General features: G+C 45.2%; 1 protein-coding gene across 3 annotated transcripts in view; it reads left to right on the top strand.

Annotated features, from left to right (window-relative positions):
• Nucleotides 1-18,521: 18,521 nt before the first annotated feature.
• Nucleotides 18,522-20,617, top strand: part of IL1RL1 (interleukin 1 receptor like 1) — a 33,430-nt gene continuing 31,334 nt past the window's right edge. Inside the window, exons 1-2 of one of the 3 annotated variants that reach the window (XM_065580906.1) lie at nucleotides 18,524-18,753; nucleotides 19,794-19,891. The gene's annotated coding sequence lies outside the window, so the exon portion shown is untranslated. Of the gene's footprint in view, nucleotides 18,754-19,793; nucleotides 19,892-20,617 lie in introns of all 3 variants that reach the window. The other 2 variants (XM_008166984.4, XM_008166978.4) reach the window with 2 other exon arrangements.

Consider the following 20,617-nt stretch of genomic DNA (forward strand, 5'->3'; position numbering starts at 1 on the left):
TGTAACCAATTTCTTTAGTGAAACAAGCTTAGTTTGTGTGTGTTGTTTTCAGGTGGGAGGGATAGCTCAGTGGTTTGAGCATTGGCCTCCTAAACTCAGGGTTCTGAGTTCAATCCTTGAGGGGGCCACTTAGGGATCTGGGGCAAAAATCAGTACTTGGTCCTGCTAGTGAAGGCAGGGGGCTGGACTGGATGACCTTTTGGGGTCCCTTCCAGTTCTATGAGATAGGTATATCTCCATATATTTGTTTAGTAATCTGCTTTGGATCTGCTGTGACGTATGGCCAGAAAAGGTTAAACATCCTGCAAAATAAATGACTCACATTCAACCCTTAAAGACATGTGGGGAGATAATGTTTGTGTTTTTGTGTATTTACATATATATATGGGTAGTGGTCAACAGTGTAATCAACAGTTCCCGTCTATGCTGTATTCTGATAATTAATCGATCAAAAGAACATCCTAGCATTTAAATGAATTGTAAGCATGGGATATCTCTGCATTCATCTCTCTTTGAAATGTATAACAAATCTGTGAATCATGGAGGAACAAGCAAATTGCCTTATGTTAATTCGATGGCTAAGTACCAATGATGGACCTCCTTCAAAGTCATCCTAATTACCTTTTGTTCCCTGAGGGACTCCAACTTGTCAAAGAAGACATGAAATTGTATAAAAGATCCTTGGGTCCTGATCCTGTTCATCTCAGATCTGCTTGATGCTTCATCAGGGGAAGCTTAAACCACTAGATCGGGAACCCAGTGCTGACTGGTCCGCCCTGAATATGATATTGGACATTGGACTATAACTTATGAACTATGTCTGAAAGAACGCTTTGAAACTACAAAGCTCACCATCTCTGCTATGTATCTGAACCTCAAGAATTGAACTCATGTCTGTATGTATATTGATCTTTTAACCATACTCTCTCTCTCTCTTGTTTTTTAATAAATTCCAGTTAGTTAATAAAAATTGGCTGTATGCGTCTATTTGGGTAAGATCTGGAATATTCATTAATTTGGGAGATAATGTGTCCAATCCTTTGGGATTGGTAGAACCTTTTCTTTTATATGATGAAATAAGATTTACAGAAATCTTCATCATATTTGACTTGGATACCTGAATGGAAGCCTGAGGCTGGGTACTTAGGGGAACTATGTTATTGACTTCTGAATAACCAGTGAGGTAATTAAGAAGCTGTTTTATGCTGGCTTGGTAAATCTAAGTATTGAATTATCCACCTGCTTTTGGGGTTTGTCTGCCCCATTATCTTTGCAGTTCACCCTAATTGAGTGACCTCAGCTGGCCCCCACTGGGACCCCGGTCACATGCATGCCTTCCTCCACATTGAGGGAGGAGGCGGATTTCATAATATAACTTTGGGTATGCCCTCCGAGGGAGGTGGACACGTGAGTGCTGGGGCAAGTCCCTTAAGTTGAGTCTTCCCAGAGCTGATCTCAGTGTCTGTGTCGTTCTGCAGTTGGGTGTGGCCCTGCCTATGTGTGTGCTGGAGGAGTCTTAATAGCCTGGCTCAGTAAGACAGGTAAAAAGGGTACCCAGGCTGGCAGAAAAGGCAGGCTGAGCGGTATCTCAGCACATCAGGTGGCATCTTAAAGGGGGCAACCCATCAATCACAGCAGTAACACCACCTTCCCGAATGATGTTGCACTATGGCCGATGAACTGAGGTCAATGCAGTGCAAGTGTAGACACTGTGTTACCAATGTCAACCCCACCAGTTCTCCAGCAGCTGTTCAACAATGCCCGATGCTGATCATTCTGGTCACAATTGTGAACTCCGCTGCTCAGGGGTCACGGAGATTGGAAGCTCCCTCTGAAAACCCTGTGAAATTCTGAAATGCCTTTTCCTGGTTATCCATCTTGGTGAGCACACATAGCAGCTCTCTGTTGTTGTGAGCAACTGCTCAGATGATCATATTAACTACACACTCCAGACTGCTCCAGCCTGGAGTAGACAGGTGATATTAGATCTCTGTGAGGAGAAGAGGCTGTGCAGGCACAGCTATAGACGATCTGTAGAAATGTGGAGATCTGTGAGCAGATTGCACAAGATATGCAGGAGAAGGGGTATGACAAGGATCAGTAGCAATGCCATGTGGAAATGAAGAAACTTTGGCAGGCATATGAGAAGGCCAGGGAGGGCAACAGTCAGTCCAGTGCCGAGCCACAGACCTGCTGCTTTTACAAAGAGCTGCAAGCCATATTTGCTGGAGACCCTGACACCACTCCACAGAGCACTATGGATACCTCCAAGGTGCTCAAGAGAGACTCCTGCCATGAACAGCAAGTAGGAGGAAGAAGAGGTGGATGGCAGACATGCAATTGCAGGGGAATACAGCAATGCCATGAGCCAGGAACTGTCTGAGATTCCACCACTGTCCAGTCAGTCCCAGCAGTTGAGCATGAGCAAGCCCAATGCAGGGGAAGGAACTTCAGATAAGTGTGTAAATGCATTTCCCATTTCAATGATGTACTGATGGTGCCCCCAATTTAACAAAAGCCATAGACTTTTCATTAATTTACTTGTACTATAAGAGGTAGCGGTACAACGAAGAGGTAGAATTGTTATCTGGTTTTTATTCCCCTGTAGAGTTAGGGACGGGGTCCGTGTCAAGTAGTTTTTTATATACACAAAGGTGTCCCTTAAATCCTCCTGAGAGATCTGAATGAAATGCGCATGGAAGTACTCTGAAAGTTTCTAGGGATGGCAGCCTTATTTCTTCCTCTGTGGTAGGACACTTTCCCATATCAGTCCATGATAACTTTGGTAGGCACCAATGCAGTAAACAGGCTGGTGGCATACAGGCCCAGGTGGCTTCAGGATGCCAGCAGCAGCTGTGCTTTCAGTGCCTTTGTTCAGTGCCTCAGTCTACAGTCACACTCCTGGCAGCATCCACTGATGACTTCATGGGTGCAAGCCATATATGCTCTTTCAGATTAGTGGGGTATTATGGGAATAGGGAAGCAAACTCCTGGTAAAGCCTGAAACTCTATATATGAGTGCTTCCATTGCAGTGCCCAGTGCTTTACCTGCAATCACAGAAAGTGTTAAGTAACAGTGGCAGCTAATAATAGTTGTGTGTTTTGGTTTCTTGAGCAGTGTCAAAGGGATGGGGGAGAGGACCACGAACACATGTTCTACTCTTTGATATTTCTTACGGTTCTTAGAAGCCAAAGACAGCAAAGTTAAAAACTAATAGGAAAAATTAAGTTGTTTGGTAGATTATGTAATATCAGCTATTCTGGGAACCAACAGTATTTGGTTCAAGTTTGCTTTGTAGTCATGAAACCACACAGAGCTTACACTCCAAATTCCTCATATTATTTGAACCAATAGTTCAAGGGAAAGTGAGAATAATGGCAGATCAAATTGTGGATTACAACAGATTAAAGCAGACTTTGGATATAATACCACTAGCAAAGGCAGGTAAAATGCATGAAATCTGAGACTGAATAAATAACTTTTAAGAGTTAGAGAAAAGCCTTATGTTCACAAGAAACTATTAAGAAATGATCATTGATCTTTATAAATGTGACCTTTAAATGTCTTACTAGTTTTGCCATATCCCTTTCCCACTCCCACTCCCCTCTTACTGTAAGAACCACTATTTCCTCCCCAAGATGCTGAACTCAGATTTTTTTCAACAGAAAAATGGTATTTAAAATGTTATTCCCACTCACAGAAAAAAACATGGTTACCCAAGAGTTCAGGTTGCACAAGTGTGTTTCTTTTCAGTGCCAACACTAAAATTAACAAACAATTACCAATTAAGGCAACTTTAACATCCAGATGGATCTCAACAGAGCTCAACAACAAACTCCAACATACAACCAGCTATGGTGCAGCATGGACCCAATTCCTCACAGACCCTCTCAAAACTACAACCTGGATTAAGATGTTTCCTAGAGAGACAGGTGTAAAGTCTGTAACGTGTTAGTTGTACGTGAAGAAGTGGAAGACTGGAGTTAAGGCTGAGTGTTTGAAAATCAAAACTAATAAAAATAACTTAAGAAGAAGACAAGGTGGGTGAGGTAATATCTTTTATTGGACCAACTTCTGGTGGTGGAAGGGACAAGCTTTTGAGCTTCGCAGAGCTATTCTTCAGGGCTGGAGAAGGTAAGGTTAGCTAACCAGAGTGTCTAAGCTAAATACGAGGTGGACAGATTGTTAAACGTTCACAAGTGCTGTAGGAGACCATTTAAAATGTAGGGGTCAGTTAAAGGTTAGCAGGCAGTTGGGTGTGTTACAAATTGTTGTAATGAACTGGAGGCATCATGCAGAAGTAACAATTGCTGGTATGATCTGTTGGCTCTCTCCAAATCATTGGCACTGCAAAAGGCATAGATTTCCTTTTCCTGTTCAACCACCGGCGAAGATTTGTTGCACAAGTGTTGCAGCATATGTCTGGGGCCCACCTCTTGTCCTGATCTCCAATTTTGCAGCCAAAAGAAAGGTGATAGACTTTCTTAACAATAGTGGTTATACTGCGCTTTTGTGATGCAAAAGTCACTTCACCACAAACATAGCAGAAGTTATCTGCACTGTTCACACAAGTACGAGGCATCTCTGCTCACTTTGGCTAAACAGAAATGTGTCCCTTTGCAAAATCAAATACTGACAAATAAGAGAGCACGACACTGTATAATTTCTAGAGCTGATATAGGACAATTTGTTCAGCAGAGTGATGGAGGCTTTGTTATGATTGCATCATCAATGACTTCTAGGAATAACATGATGCAATTCATATCATGTATGATGCAATACCAACTTCAGATTGCATCATTCATTGTTTTGCCTAAAAAGCAAGTACTGTCCAAACCCAGTCATAGATTTATTCATAGATCCAGTCAAAGATGTATTTTAGTCATTTCTGGTTTAAATTGAGATCCCTTCCCTTTATAACTCACTTATCCTCCGCCATTCCCAAGTCAAGGGTCGTATATACTCACCCAATAGCATATCTTGAAAACTAGAGCCAATCAACAATTTTAAGCATCATTTTCATTCTCAGTGACCCAGAATTAGTAAAGTTTGACTACATTTATTTCAGAAGCATTTTGGCTGTAGAGCAGTGATATATAACAAAAAGATGGTGCCTGTCCCAGAGAGCTTATAAATTAAATACCTTCCCCATCCCCACGCACAGAGCATAGACTCAGATTTTAAGACCAGAAAGAACCATTATGATCCTTTAGTCTGACCTCCTGCATAACACAAATCAAGGCCTATGATTTCTGTGTGGGCCAGAGCATGTCTGTTAGAAAGTCATCCAGTCTTGTTAAGCCTTCAGAGATGAATCAGTCTGATGGACTTCCCCAGATTCGTCAGACAGATGTCCGCCATTAGGATGTACACATGATGCTCATCAAGGGGTGCAGCTGCCTCCATACTGGAAGTGCAAGCTACAGGGAGTGAAATCTTGGTCCCACTGAAGTCAATGGGTGTTTTGGCATTGACTTCAGTGGGGCCAGGATGTCATCCTGGCTCTCTGATAATTTGCAATTCAACTCTCCTCCTCTCCTAGCCAACATCCCCCTCCCCCCAATGGCCCCTTGTAGCTAGCAGAGGCTAGGGCAGAGGCTGGGGAAAGCCAAAATACAGCCTGTCAGAGACTTGGAAATTGGAGAGTGCTGGAGAGCAGAAATAACTGGCTGACCTGAGATGTTCCATCGCTTTTTCCTGGAGATTATGAGAAATAAGGGGAATGGCTGTTTTTGTTTTTGTGTCCTATTCCAGAGAGGTTCTGAAAGTGCGTGTAGTATAATGTACTGTAGAGTTTGTGGGGACTAGAGGCTAGATGACACTACTGGGACAGTTTTGGCCCAGTTGCCTCCCGCTTGATATTTGGTACAGCCTGAACCAAAGGGGAATTGGTGAGGGGGAGATATTGCTGTGCTGTTTGTATCTAACCTGAAATACAGGAGGTCTCCCACCCCAGGCCTGAATCTTGTATAGTGTGTCCATCTTGTATGTCAGTCTTGAAAGGGAGTTAAGATGGGAATGGTGTTAAGATGGGTACTACAGTACACATTGCTCTGCTATATTGGATATATTTTGGTTTTGAAATTTCTGGTTGATTATTTTCTTACCTTTTGATCTTGGGGGACGTTGCTGGTTATGTAACTGGATTATGTCAGTAGAGTCTCTGTAGGATTCTGTGGAAATTATGCAATTCCTATGAGCAACTACTACATTGTGAAGGATAACACTAACTAGACTGGTATTTGGTTTGGAATGTTTCTCAGGATATAGCATTCTACAACTATTCCTAGGTTATACCAAAAAAATACTCTCCAGAGAACTTTAGGGAAAGATATTCAAAAGTGGCACAGGATTTTGGGGCATCAATTTTTGGGTGACTGATTTGAGACACCTTAAAGGAGCCTGATTTTCAGAAAGAACCAAGATTCCATTCTCTTAAAATCAGCATGTGTTGGAGGTTGAGCACCTGAGTATGTAGTCACCCCAATTCATAACTCACTTTTGAGTATTTTAGGATGATTAGAGTATATGTTATCCAGCCTTTCCACCTTATTCTGCCACCAATGCTATTACCTTTTATGGCTTTCAATATAAGGAATTGTATGTGGTTCAGGGTCAAAGTGAGGAAGACAGCAAATACATTGGTCACCTAGTTTTGTGATGATAGAAATTTCTATTTTTATGCTGCAGTAGTTCAGATAATCTTCCTCTTTTCTATGGATGTTGCAAACCCCTTACGTTGCCCCAGCAACTTCCACTGAGGATCCTGCATAAATATTTTTCTTATAGCATCTGTTGCTGGGACACAAATAGAGCAGGGACTTTAACTAATGCTCTGGCTCTGACAAACAAATTACCAAGTTAGGTGCCAACCTCGTCTTCGGTGCAAAGTGATTGGCTTGGCTTTGAGTGGTCAGTTGATCACAGGTAAGGTGAATGGCTTTCCTGTTACCCTTGTACTGCACTAAGTACACGCCGTTACAAAACAGAATAAACAAAGCTATTTTGAATGGATAACAACCTGATCAATGCTATTAAGTCACACAGCTATGATGCAGAATTTTACTCCACAAGTTGGGCCTGGATTTGCAAAAGAGTGGTAGATGGATAATTTACAGTCACCCACACTTCAGTTAGAGAAGAAACCACAAGATTTTAACATTGCTAGAAAGAGAAATCTAGAAGTCCAGGACTAGAAGGTGAAGCAGCGATATGTTACTAACATTCTATTGAGGGTGCCTAAAATGTCTGTGAAGCTCCCTGGGTAAACACTCTCCCTACCGCAAACCCCATTGATTCTGTATGCTTCCCTCCAAAAATTCATCAATTCCACATTCATTCCCACATCTCTCAAATCCATCAGTTTCATATTCTTATCCCCCTCAAATTTCTGTACTCATTCATTCTGTATTCTTTCTCTCCTAACCCAGCAATGCTTTGTAACCCAATGGTCAATGTGTGTTATGTGTCCTCTCTGTTCCTGATCTGCAGAGGATGTGCATCTGTTACAGCCCCCAGCCCTCAAGCCTAGAACCTTAGCTCACACTGTAGAAATTCATGGGTTTTTAAGCTCTGGAGATCCTTGTTTCAATCCCTGGAGTTGGCAAGATGGCAGCAGGCAGGTGTCTGTGTGTCCCTAACCTCTGACTGCCAGAAGCTGGGGACTGTACCACAGGGGATGGATCACTTGATAATTGCCCTGATCTGTTCGTTCCCTCTGAGGCATCTCGCACTGGCCACTGTTGGAAGACAGGCTACTGTAGATGGGCCATTGTCTGTCCCAGTATGGCCGTTCTTACAACTGTGGGGTAGTTGGGCAGGTGTGTAATGGGATGGGTTGAGTGGTCAGTTGGGACATGGATCTCCTTTGGCTCTTTAGGTGAGCAGGTGAACCCCTGATTATTGGCAGATTTCCCTGGGGGGCTGGCATCAGGAAGAGAAGCAAATCTTGCCTAGCTGGGTGATGGGAGGCAAGGAGGAAAACAGGGATCCAAGCTCCCTCTCAGTACTTTGGCTCTTTAAGCTCCAGGCTGGGGTGGTGCAGGTAGGCACCACTGAGAGGAGGCCTGGGTATGCAGTGATTGTAAGACTCGCTTAGTGCAGCAGCAGCTTGACTACATTGTGCATTCCTTGTGCTCCTAGTGAGGCAGGTGCAGGATGGAGGAAGGGTGGTCACACAGGCGCTGTCTTTCTCTGGGCGCTGGGGGTGCTCAACCCCACGCTCCGCCCTCAGCCTGCCCCCATTCCCCAAGCCCCTACCCCTGCCCTGCCTCTTCCCACCCCTGCTCGGCCCCAGGCCCCACCCCCACCCCACCCCACCCCTTCCCTCAAGCCCCCGAGGTTCTCCTTTGTGGGAGCAAATCACAAGCGTTGATAGGCCTCCTCCAGCTCATCAGTGTGGGGAAGTATGATCTTTCTGTTGTTAGCAGGGCAATCCAGTCACCACGTACAAGCAGGAGAATAAAAATAGTCACTGAAAAAAGGATTAGGACTTAAATTAAAAAAAGAAACACAAAAAAATCCCCAAATAAAACAGCCAACTCTGCCTCCTTGTTCCTGGGTCTTACATAGCACACAGCTTGGTGGGACCCAAGACTCAGGGTCTTTGTTCCTTGGCACCATTTAGGCTAAAGGAGGTGACTTTGAGACACTCCTTTTAGTGATTGTATTGGTTGACTGCAGAACGTCCCCCAAATTCCTTGTGGCTGACCAAACTCAGAATATACCTGTATATAGTAAATGCCACTATGTTGCCCTATTTCCAACGTAAGCAATTCTGCTGCAAACTCAATTTCTAACCCACCATGTGAATATAGCAAAGGTAGAAGTGTTATTTTCTTCAAAACAAAAGGGTCACTAGACATTTTAATGAACCTACTTTGTGAAGAATCCAAGCTTAATTCTAGAGGCCGAAGTATTTCTAGATGCATAATTGGTGATTTTTGTTAAATAGGTTAACATTCGGGCATTTTCTTTATATCTGAATAAAATGCAGGGAATAATACCATTCTTCCATATTTTCTTCAGTTTTGCTACTAAAACCCCCTGAAGGGTGGAGGAAGAGAAATCCAGGCCAAAGGAAATTTACAGATCAGCGTCTGCCCCTTAATACACATAGATCAGCAACAAATTCATTTCCAGTAATTAATCTACATCAAGGAACTGCTAAGACTCCTTAGTAACAAGTCATTATGCTTTGTCAGGAACGAGTTCCTGGAAATTCAAGCTTATGCTAGTCCTGTCATTTAATAGGAACTTTATCTTTAATATATCCCATCTGTGGCACTTAAATGTTTGCTTTATTTATTTATAGAATTTCTTTAAGTAAACAATGTCTGAAAAGCCTTGATTAACTAATTCATGGTGAGAGGGTCAGATATAAATAGCATAAACAGCCCAAGAGGTACTTGAATTAATAATTCCTAGTAAGAAGAGAACAGGAAACTGAGGGAGAACTTCATGGTAGGATACAAGAACAATCTCCAAGGCACTCTGCGAGGAGGCTTTGGTGTCACTGGAGGATTGGGCTCACAGAAAGAAGTCCAAACTGTTGCACATAGAAAAAAGCCTTTCAGATTTGATGGTCTCTGATTTAATTTTTTTAGAGGTTTCAGTCAGCAGCCTCCTTTCTGTGGTCTTGGTCTCCTACCTTCAGTTTGCCAGGGAGGTGAGTACTTGTGTGCTTATTCAGTGGCTTGTTCAGACTCTCTCCTGTGGACGTGCATTGTGCAGGTTCCATGTGTGGTCTCTCTGCTCTAGGAATTCAGTCTCACCTCCACCTCTTTTTCATGGGGACCCATTCAATCCAAATCTGGCATCAGCCAACATAATAGAACACCTTATGGGGGGATGGAAGGACAGATACTCCATCCTGGTCCTAACTCTCACCTCCCTCCACTCCTCCTTGCTGTCTAACCTGTTGGGATGGCAGTGACAGGCTGGCCCAGTTTCTTCTGGACAGAGTAGCTGCTCTCATTTTCATTTTGACTGTCCTGCATCCACCAGCTGTGGGCCTGTGGCTTTACAGCAGACCTATGGCCTTGCAGCCTCCCCTCTGGAGGCAGCCCTGGAGCAGCAAGACAAGGCTTTTGTGAACAAGGAACCAGCCAGAGTTTTGTTGCTGACTTTTTGATTTCCTTTCTGCAATGTTTATTGCGTTCGAGATGACAGACCCTATCCCTAAGGAATTATCCCCAAGCAGGAGTTTGCAGGTTCACATTTGTTTGTCAGTTTTATGCCGCTAATGTTAAACATGTGTAAGCAGAGTCAGGATGAGCTCTACCCTGACATCTGGTGGTAAATTATGGCAAGTGTGGAAAAGAACTCCAGGGGCTGATCTTGTTTGCATAGGCACACCCACCCGCCTGGCATGAGACAACAGCAACTGATAGTGGTTACTTTGGATGGGGTGGGATCCCCAGTTTCTCTGTTATTGGGGAAGGAGGAATAAAGTGTTGTTACCCTGATTATGTGAATCAAGGACAATGAAACTGTTTTATGACAGAGGGTCTCACCATCACCTAAGTAGCACTCGCTACACAAGGAACATGGGTTCCAAAACCCACTGAACTGAGAGTGGATGGGGACAGATATTTGTACCTGATGGTATGGACCCCCTTTGATAGCCTGAAACACCAATTGCACCATCTCCTTTCTCCACTGTTGAATAGCAGAACTAATTTTGATTCTATTGAGAGTCTATTTACAGACTCTGCTATTCAGAATTCTCTTTGGACCAATGGTGCACCAGCACCGGGGCTCTCCTACTACAAGCTGAAAGAGCTAAAGTTACTAAGAGCTGAGATCACTGAGTGCTGTGTTAACCAGAGGGGGAGCCTGAAGCTATATTGCTAAGCGGTTGGCAGAGCGGAGCAGTTTGCGGTCCACGGAATGGTGAGTGGAGCAATTTGCGGGACGGATGGTGGAGCGCCGCAGTTTGTGGGACAGTTGGAGTGGCCCACGGAACGGCGAGCGGAGCTGAGCAGTTTGCGGGGTGACTGGAGGAGCAGAGTGGAGTGGAGCGGAGTGGCTGATAGAGTGGAGCCGTTTGTGGGGTGGCAGGAGCGGCTCACGGGGCAGCTGGTGGAGTGGAGCGGCTTGTGGTGAAGGCTGCAGCGGAACCCCACGGAGAGGCAGGCAGTCGGCCTCGGATCACGTAAGGTGCCACTTAACACCCTGTGTGTCCCCTTTGCTCCCCCCCTTTCCACCCAGGCTGGGAGAGGGGGGGTAAAACCCTGCAGATAAACTTTTGAACTCTGGGGCTACACTGACCAGGGGCAGAGACTTTTGGGTTGTTGGACTTTTGGGACTTTGGGTTGCTGGACTTTTGGGATTCTTGGGTTGCTGGTCTCAAGAAACTTTTGGGGTGTTGGACTTTGGGGACTCTTGGTGATTTTTGGGTTGCTGGATTCAAGAACCAAAGGGAAAGGACACAGCCCAATTTGCTGGGGTGGGTCTTTTGCTCCTGTTTGTGTTATGAATCCTGTTTGTGGTGTTTTTCCAATTTAATGCTGATGTCGTTTACCTCATGTTATTAAACATTTTCTGCTATACTCAGACTCCGTGCTTGCAAGAGGGGAAGTATTGCCTCTTAGAGGCGCCCAGGAGGTGGTATGTAATTGTCCCAGGTCACTGGGTGGCGGCTCGAGCCGGTTTTGCATTGCGTTATTGAAATGGAATCCCTAGATACAGAACCCGGCCCTTGTTGCTGCCAACTCAGATGGGCAGAAGGGTTACACATGTAACTACAGGGTTGTTCTCAAGGCAGGCTCTAGGTTTTTTGCTGCCCCAAGCAAAAAATTTTTTGGATCTCCCCAGCCCACCAGTGCCCCCCCCCCACGCCCCCTGCCACCCCAGCACTGGGCTCCCCACCCCCAAATGTGGGATCCACTACCAGCACACGGCAGCCGAGCCCTGGTCCAGCCGCGACTGTCCCCATGTGGGTGGAGCTGCTGGGTGGCACGGAGCAGGAGTACTTCCAGGTGGCGGTGTGGCTGCAGGGCGGCGCCGAGAACACGGCCCCCTCCCTGGGATTCGTGGCGGTGCTGGTGGCCGAGGTGGATCAGTTTGTGCTCACCGCCTTCACCCCTGACGTGCTGGCAGCCCAGGACCTGGAGAGCCCCCGGACCTGCTGCTCTTCAGCCTTACTGCGCCCTGGCCCAGACCCGGTGGGTGGGAAGGCGAGGATCTCCGGCTGTGGTGCTACCTGCTCAGCACCGACAAGCCCAGCCGGCCACTCACCTCCTCACACACTCCAGGAGCCCCTTTCTGCCGCAGCCCGGGCTCAGCTCCAGGGGACCCCGCTTCCTTCCCTCCCCGCTCCTCACACACTCCGGGAGCCCCTCTTGCCGCTGCAGCCCGGGCCCTGGAGCCGAGCCCAGGCTGCGGTGGTGAGAGGGGCCCCAGGAGTGTGTGAGGAGCCGGGGAGGGAGGGAAGCGGGGCCCGGGATGCAGGGGGGAGGAGGAGTCCTGCTGCCGCTCCAAGTCTCCCCAGGGTGGCGCGGCGTTTCCCCCCCGAGTGGGCTGTGCAGGGCGCTGCCGGGCTGTGCAAGGGGTGCGGATCCCGGCTCGCGCGCTGACAGGGCCAGTGGCTTTTTGCCGCCCCAAGCGAAAAAAAAAAGGGGGGGGGCGGCGGAGTGCTGCTTCTTAGAAAGTGCCACTCCAAGCACATGCTTGGAGGGCTGGTGCCTAGAGCCGGCCCTGGTTGTTCTATAAAAGATGTCAGGGAGCTGGCTGAGCTAACCTTGTAGTCTGTCACTAGTAAGCCCGCTGCAGCTCTAGAGTGCAGTAGTTCAGAAATAATAAAAGCTAATTGTTGTTCAATTGTTATAAGACAGCTAATTTACATTGACCCAGCTGGTGAGGCCGTGCACTCAACTTGATGGCATTTCTCTGTCTGTAATGCAATTACTTTTAAATGTCACCTCTGATCAATTCCAAAATGTCAGGGAATGTTCTAGGCATCAATGGGCAGAACTCTATTACTGGGGGGAAACTGGAAAACCTAAAGCGGGGAAAATGGGGGACATATGGAGGCCTTGTCATCTGTTTAGCCAAGCCATGGCTGCAAGCTCTTCTGCAATAGCCTACTACTCAAACACCTTCCAGCATAACAGTGTCCCATCTCTTCTCTGCTCGTCCGCTCAGTAGAATTTAACATGTTGACACCCTGAATGATTTATCGCCCTGACAAACAATAATGGTGTGTTTGGAGAAATGGGGTGTGGAGAATATGGGAGAAGGGCAAACGGGGATGAAGGGGTACACATATAGCCCCTGGCAAAAAGAGAGAGATTGGGGACCCTGGTATGGGGAGAAGGGAGAAATGGGAGGAAAAAAGGGAATGGGGAACATATAGAGCCCATGCCATGGGGAGAAGAAGGGAATGGAGAGCATGGAGGGAAGTGGGAATGGGGTGCACACTGGCATGAGGAGAACCATGGGGAATCCTAGTATAAGGGAAAAGGGATGTGGGAGGGGGGCACAAAGAGACCCTGGCATGGAGAGAAAAGGGGAATGGGAGGTACAGAGCTGCAGGCAGAAGGGAGGAAATGGGAGAGTTGTAGGGAGTCCCTGTAATAGAGGAGTTGGGAGGGGGCACACAAGGAGGTTGGGGGGTGGAAAGGAAGGAGGCCCTGCTGTGTGCAAGGAGCCTAGTCCTTACAAGCTCTGACATGTGCGATTCCCCCAGGTTATTTTGACTTGTATCTAAAAAACAATCACCAGTCCTAGTCTCTAGGCATACGTGAAAAATACAATCCTATAATAAACCAATCCAACTGTTTATTTTCCCTCCAAACTAAAAAATAGCTAGCTAATGAGGAAAATAAGCCTAAGCAATACCCAACTTCATCCACAAATGCAAACCTTTAGCACATACCTCTCCATAAGGCCCAAGTTAATAGACCGTGAACTAGGCCTTGTAGGTCAACAAGTTCAGGCTACTGCAGTTCAAGGTGGATAATATGTTCCAGCGCTGAGGCCCCCATCACCGTGGTAGTATGGCAAGACAGGTTCTAAGTAATTTAATGTTGTATAGGCCACCAATGCCCTAAACTACCGAGAAATCAACAGGCAGTGCAGATAATGAAGCACAGATGTCACGTTCTCCCAGCAAGATGACCTGCTTGATAAGTAAGCCATGAGCTTCAGTTTCTGATCATTGATGTAACTGATACATCTGCCCAGTGCTGAGGTGCATCAGCACTTGTAAAGTCCCTAGTAACATGTCAGCGACAGTGATAGCCAATGGAAGCTAGTCTAAAAGACCTCTAGTCTCTGTCTGTGTACAGTTGTGCTTCGCAATAGTCCCCAGACAGTAGTCCCTTCTCTTGGGCCTAACACTTGGTCAGAGCACGCTGACCACTTCTCAGACTAATTCCCAGTGTGTAGGGCAGTTTGCAATAGCCTTCTTCAGGCTCCAGGCCTTTAGGAGCCTGAGCTAGCTGCTCACTGTTTGCTCTGACTTGTGACTGCAGGACCCCTGCCCAGTCCCTGTTGCTTCCAACAAGTTCTGCACAGTTCTGAATTTGGCTGTGAGTGTCAGCCATCGCAGCCAGGCTACACTTGTGGCTTTCTGTCTCCTGCTGCAGTCTGTGCCCCTGCTTGGCCTCCTGCTTGCCATGTAACTCCTCAAAGCAGCTTCCCATGCAGTCAGCTTCTCTGCTCTGCTGCCAGCTCACCGTGCAGCCCTTGCTTTCTCCCACAGCAAGGTCACTTCCAAGGTCAGGGTTTTTGCAATCATTTCTGCACCATGCCTTATTGGCTCCAGGTAGGGGGATGTGCCTATACATCTGCTCTGGAGGGTCATAGGTCAGCAGAGAAGGCATTGACGAGGGAATAGTAGTTACCTGCTTAGCAAATTCATCACAACTGGTGTAGGCCCATGCAGAGTGCATTGCAGTAGCCTAGCTTTGCGGTGACAAAGCATGGATGAGAGTAGAAAGAAATGGCTGTACTCTCTTAGCCAGAGGGAGATGGACAGAAATGTTCCTGGTCATTGCTGGAGTAGGAACATTTACTAGCAGCTGGCGATCCAACAATATTCCCCAGCTGTGGACTCTTGTAGGAAAAAGGGAGGCACACATGCTGTAAGATGGAGTATATGGGCCAAAGGTATTAATGTAACCTAGTCACTGTTCAACATTAAACAGTTTTATACAAGTTTTGGGGTTTGGCATACACAGACTGCAAACTGCTTAATGCCATGGCAAACACACCATTAAACGTCCTTTTAAATCTTCTATTAAAGATACAGAAAAGAAGGAAAAACAGTTACAACATTTTAAATGTAAAGTATTAAATAAGGCTTTCATTTTAACAACATCCCTCGTTCCCTTTCCCTTTTGGGGGGTGTTATAGAAGGACACGCCCCATTTGACCAGCTCGTAGATAGCATGGTAAAGATAAGTGAGTAAAGATTGGCTGCAGCAGTCACTGGTACTGTTAAAGTCTGATCCTGTTTCCTAGAAGACAAAACGAGACAGACACACACAAAGGGGGAGAGAAATGAACAGCAAAGACAGAAATGTAGCTTTTGTCTCTGGTGTTGACTCTGAGGCTATGTCTACACTACCGTGGTAAGCTACGCAACTCCAGGTACATGAATAATGTAGCTGGATTCAATGTACCTTAGGTCGAGTTACCGTGGGGTCTACACCACGGGGGGTCAACGGGAGAAACTCTCCCATCAACTTACCTTACTCTTCTTGTCGTGGGTTGAGTACAGTGATCGACTGGAGAGCAATCTGCTGTCAATTTGGCGGGTTTTCACTAGACCTGCTAAATCGACCACCGGTGGATCAATCTCAGAGCGTTGATCCTGGCTGTAGTGTAGACCTGCCCTGAGTTGCAGTCTCACTGCTGGAGAAACACGGGCATAGCACATGGTCTTATCAGCCACTGTGAGGTCTGGTACATTTGTACCAGCATCAGGCTGTTAAGGGCTTTGCTTTTAGTTGCCTGTTTCTGGTCACTGGCTTGCAGCAGTGTTGAAAAATATGTATTCTTGGCCAGCTAAGCCAGACTCTTATTAGATAGAAGGGAAAAAGGAGAGAGACAGGAAAGAGAAGAAATAAGGTGGGGCAAGAAAAGGACACATGGGAGGGGTAGTGGGACAGTCTTACATTCCACGCGGTGTTTGGGATTCAGCCAGTAGAGGTGGTGGAGTCATCTGCTATGATGGTGAAGCTTGTTCTAGTAGCCAATGTTCTTCCCCAAAGGAATAGCACATCCTGTCTTTATTTTGCCCACCAATTAGGCTAACTTTCTCACTCACCAATTTTGGGTCATTGATTTCTGGTTCCACACTTTTCTTGTTTACCAAGCATGAGCTCTACACGGTCCTTGAGTTACTTCAGTACGCCTTTTTGGTTGGACTAATTCGGTCTTTCTGCTCCCTTTCATACCTTTTCCCATCAACATTTGTTTTTATAGGTTCTTGTGACATCTTATGAACTTTCATGTATGTTTTACGTAGGACCAATTTGTAGGCCCAATTATCACAACACACCTGCCTCCAGTCTACTAGCATCACCTAGGTTTTATCTGCATTGAGCCTCAACTCACTAGTTCCCAAGAGTCTCAGACCCTGGGTAAAGCATTCAACAACAGTGACTGGATGGGATGAAATAGAGATACAGCGATGAAGGTGATCGGAACACAGAAAGCATCACAGTCACACTTCCTCACTAACTATATGAGTGGCCTCTCTCATGTACACACATTGATCAGAAAAGCAAACAAGATGGAAGCTTATGGAGCTCCACATGTGGCTGCCTTCTGGGCTAATGAACAACTGTCCAAGGCTATCTTTTGAGTGTGTTCAGAAAGAAAGGAATGAAACCACCCATATGCAGGCCAATTCCCTCTTGTCACAGTGCTTAAGTGACACAATAATACTTCATAATCAATGGTACTGAAGGCAGCTGACAGATCTAACATCAGCATAAAGCTCTATGAGATTTTTTTTCCATGTTTCTGCAAAGTTTTAATAAAACTGTATTTTGGATTGTCTTGTTGCTTATGGAGTCAGGCTGTATGTAGAAGAGACTGGGTAGAGCTGAACCCAGCTATATACCACCTAGAATGCTCTCAGGCCTTTATGGAATTAGTTCAAAGGCTGCCTGGCAGAGCAGGGACCAACCAAGTCCTATGTTGGCTGTGCTTGGGCCTGCATGGAATGGTTTCATGATGGGAGGGAGGCAGGTGGAGATGAGTCCAGCAGACCACTGTTTTGGCTGCTCTTGGGGCTGCCTGTAGTCAGTCAGTGAGTGGCTTGACAAGTGATAGAGACAGTGATCTGAGCTTTTAAAGCCATCACTGAAGGGTTGGGCTGAAGCGTTGTGGGATTGGATTAGAAGGATTAATTGTTCAGTTGTAGCTGTTACCCCAGCACTTACTGTCTGTAGTGGCAGTGCAATGACGCAGAGAGCCAGGGTGGACGGTGTGATGGTTAGCCTTGTTCAGAGCCAGAGCAACAATGCCAGCAGTGGTGGTAACAGGTGTAATAATGGCAGTGTACATATGGTGTGTTACTTCCGCAGTGGTTGCAATGTCATAACTTTCTGGTGTATACACGTCCTGTGTTGTTGGATTGTTTGTTTGGTAGTGAGAAAGAAAGTACAGCATAATTCCTGAATAAGTTCTTTAGAGGGCAGTCCAGTAGGAAAGTATCTTTTCCCTCAGGGTTTGTAAGATCTCGTACCCAAGATGCGCCTTCAACTTTGCCCCTCTCTGAGAGGGAGATAGTCCTGGGGCTTTGGTCTGACAGCCCTGGGTGTGGTTCTGGTATTTTGGAAGCTGCTCAACACTCATGCAGAGGCTCTCAGCATTGTCTCATTGCTGTTTCACTGCTTTGGTGGCCTGCATCTTCTCCTTGGCAGTTTCTGCTCTTGTGGGTAACCTAGTATAACACCATCCCACTTCCATTCTCCAGCTGCTCCCACAAACCTTGTTCCCTGCTCTCTCTCAGTTATTGTTGGTCCAGCTCCTCTGGCTACCTTCTAGACTGCTCTTTCCTGCAGCAGAAACTGCTCAGGGGCTCCCTTCGGCATCTTCTAGCCCAACCATATGGCTGCACAGCTGCTCTCCTTTCTCATCTTTGCTGTAGGCTACCTCTTGGCTGCTTCCCTCACTAAAAAAGCTGCTCCCGCTACTCCAGCTCTTTCTCTCGTCATTTCTTTGGCCTTGCTGCCTGGCCAGCCATTCTCAAGTTCCTCTTCTGTGCTCCCTCCACCCTCTTTCAGTTCACATTTTTGGTCCCCAGTGTTCTTTATATGTCACTTCTTTTTGGTTGTTAATCAAAGTGAATCATACAATTCTTTTTATTGTCCAAGTGCAGCTCTGTCCTTTTCTGCCAGATGTTTGTGGGAAAGGGTGCACTGGAATTAGCCAGCAGGCTTATTACATTTTAATCCAAAGGCTTTAAAAAGTTGATTTAAGTGTTGCACATAGTTGCACATTAATAATCAATGCAGTGTTGTTTAAGAAGTATATTTATTTCTAGTTAGCAGCGACCACATCTGATAGGCACTGGTTACCAAAGCAATTTCTGTGTCTATCACCTGATAAGCCCTATGCAGTGGGAGGTGCCTTGAAATGAGGTTACATATCTTGTTCCTACAGGCATGAATTGCAGAAGCAAGTTTATAAAGGTTCTACTAATCTCTGGCATGTGCTGTAATAGAGGAATCAATGCAGAGGACAAGACACACAGACTCAGCTGATTCTCTCCATTCTGAATTGTCCAATTGGTAGGTTCAATTTCTATATTATAATTTAAATGTAATTCAGTGTGTGATGGAGAACCAAAATAAAGATCACACAAAAAATAATTCGTGTAGGAAACTGAACATTCTGTGGGATCCATTCCTTTGGCATGAATAATTGTATAATCTCATTTACATGATTCTTTATTTCTGATGTAAGCAATGTTGAGTGAAAGAAAAGGGAGGGACTCCAAGTTTGTGTGGAGTACAGGTAACTTTGGAATTCAAATGAATGACCTCCCTTGAAATGAGGTACAGTTTGAAACTAACATTTGTCTCTCAGTTTCCTAAGCTGAACATTTATTTACAATTCAAAGATGTGATAGATGCTTCTTGTGTGCAACTGGTTTTTGCAGCACTGCATTTTCCACATTGATGTACCTGCCTGTTTCAAAACACTGCATTACTACAATATGTACGGCATTTGTGCCAACACTGTTATATTTTAATGTTGGGCTTGCTGAACTATACGGTTACAGTTTTGACTAACGTGGAAGGTACTGATTCCCTTGAGAGCTATTCCTAGCTCTAAATCCAACGCTATGCTCATTATTTTAAAGCATCATTTTCTGTCAGAGTGAAAGCTTTGTGTATTGATAAAGTTGTGAAAATAACATCGGAAAGATGAATGGGTGCTCATTATGAAGGCTTCTAAGATTTCTTCATATTATGGGTATCATCTGGTATTTTATTCAAAGAGTCAAAACATTGTGAATGAGTAAATTCCTATAATATTAATTGTCAGTTTTTGCTAGTATGAAGTGTATGCATTTTATGTTTAGTCATATTTGTAAACAATATTATAAGTAATATCCGTATGTATTGCCAATATGCAAGTCTGGAAAACAGCTGACAATTGTGTTTGTTAACACAGCTGTATTTGGGGAGGCAAAACTATAAAAGAGTAGTTGTCTACCAAAGTAACACAACAACAAGATCCTGAGCACTCTCACTGTCTTTGAAATCAAAGGCAGCTGAGGCCACTTGGCATCTTACAGGGTCTGACACTTAACATGTCTTTTCAGAGAACTATGCTACAGTGGAGGCATTCCTGTATGTTCAGACATTGGATATACAAAGTCTCCTTCACATGGTAAAGGTTTGGAGAACTGAGCCCACAAAGGTATATCTCTTCCCTCAGACCATGGAACTTATTATCAGGGTCAAAGGAAAGTTGCAGCAAAGCTGTTAAAGAATGACAGGAAAAGCTATTTTATCTAGAAAAGTGATGTTTTTGGAAGGATATTATGGAAATAAATCTATTGCGCAAGTGGTGTTCCAGGGAACTGTTAGGTAGTTTTTACTTTAAACATATTGTATGTTCCAAATATATCTGCAAAAGTGTGTGTGTGGGGAAAATCATATTCCCCTGTAAATATACAATACTGCCACATAGCCTGAATCCTACATCACACTATTTTAAGAGATTCCACAAATGTTTGAGGGTCCAAAGTCAGGCTGCCTCTGTCCCTCAGCCAAGATATAGGAGTCATTTGCCCATTCTTGCCGTTCTGGAACCATGGGCCTGACTCTTCGCACCTTACACCTTGTGCAAACACTTGTGCCCAGTGGATGTAACATGCTGCTAAATGAAAATGGTAGCATTTTACATCTGCTTTGTTCTTACACTTTGCATGAGCGTAAATGATAGCTCAAGGTATAAGGTATTGGAGAACAGAGTCCATATTGCCAGGTCCATTGGTGTGTCTAGACAGTGCTAATCTGATCCAGCTTTTATTGAGGTCATTTGTAGATTTGCCATTGACTTCAATGGAAAATGGAAGCAGAATCAAGTTTTTTTTTTTAATTCCTGAAAAAAGTGTGTTTGAAAAACATACTTCTCTAATTA

This window comes from Chrysemys picta, chromosome 1 (genome assembly GCF_011386835.1).
Source record: "Chrysemys picta bellii isolate R12L10 chromosome 1, ASM1138683v2, whole genome shotgun sequence".
Taxonomy (NCBI): Eukaryota; Metazoa; Chordata; order Testudines; family Emydidae; genus Chrysemys; species Chrysemys picta.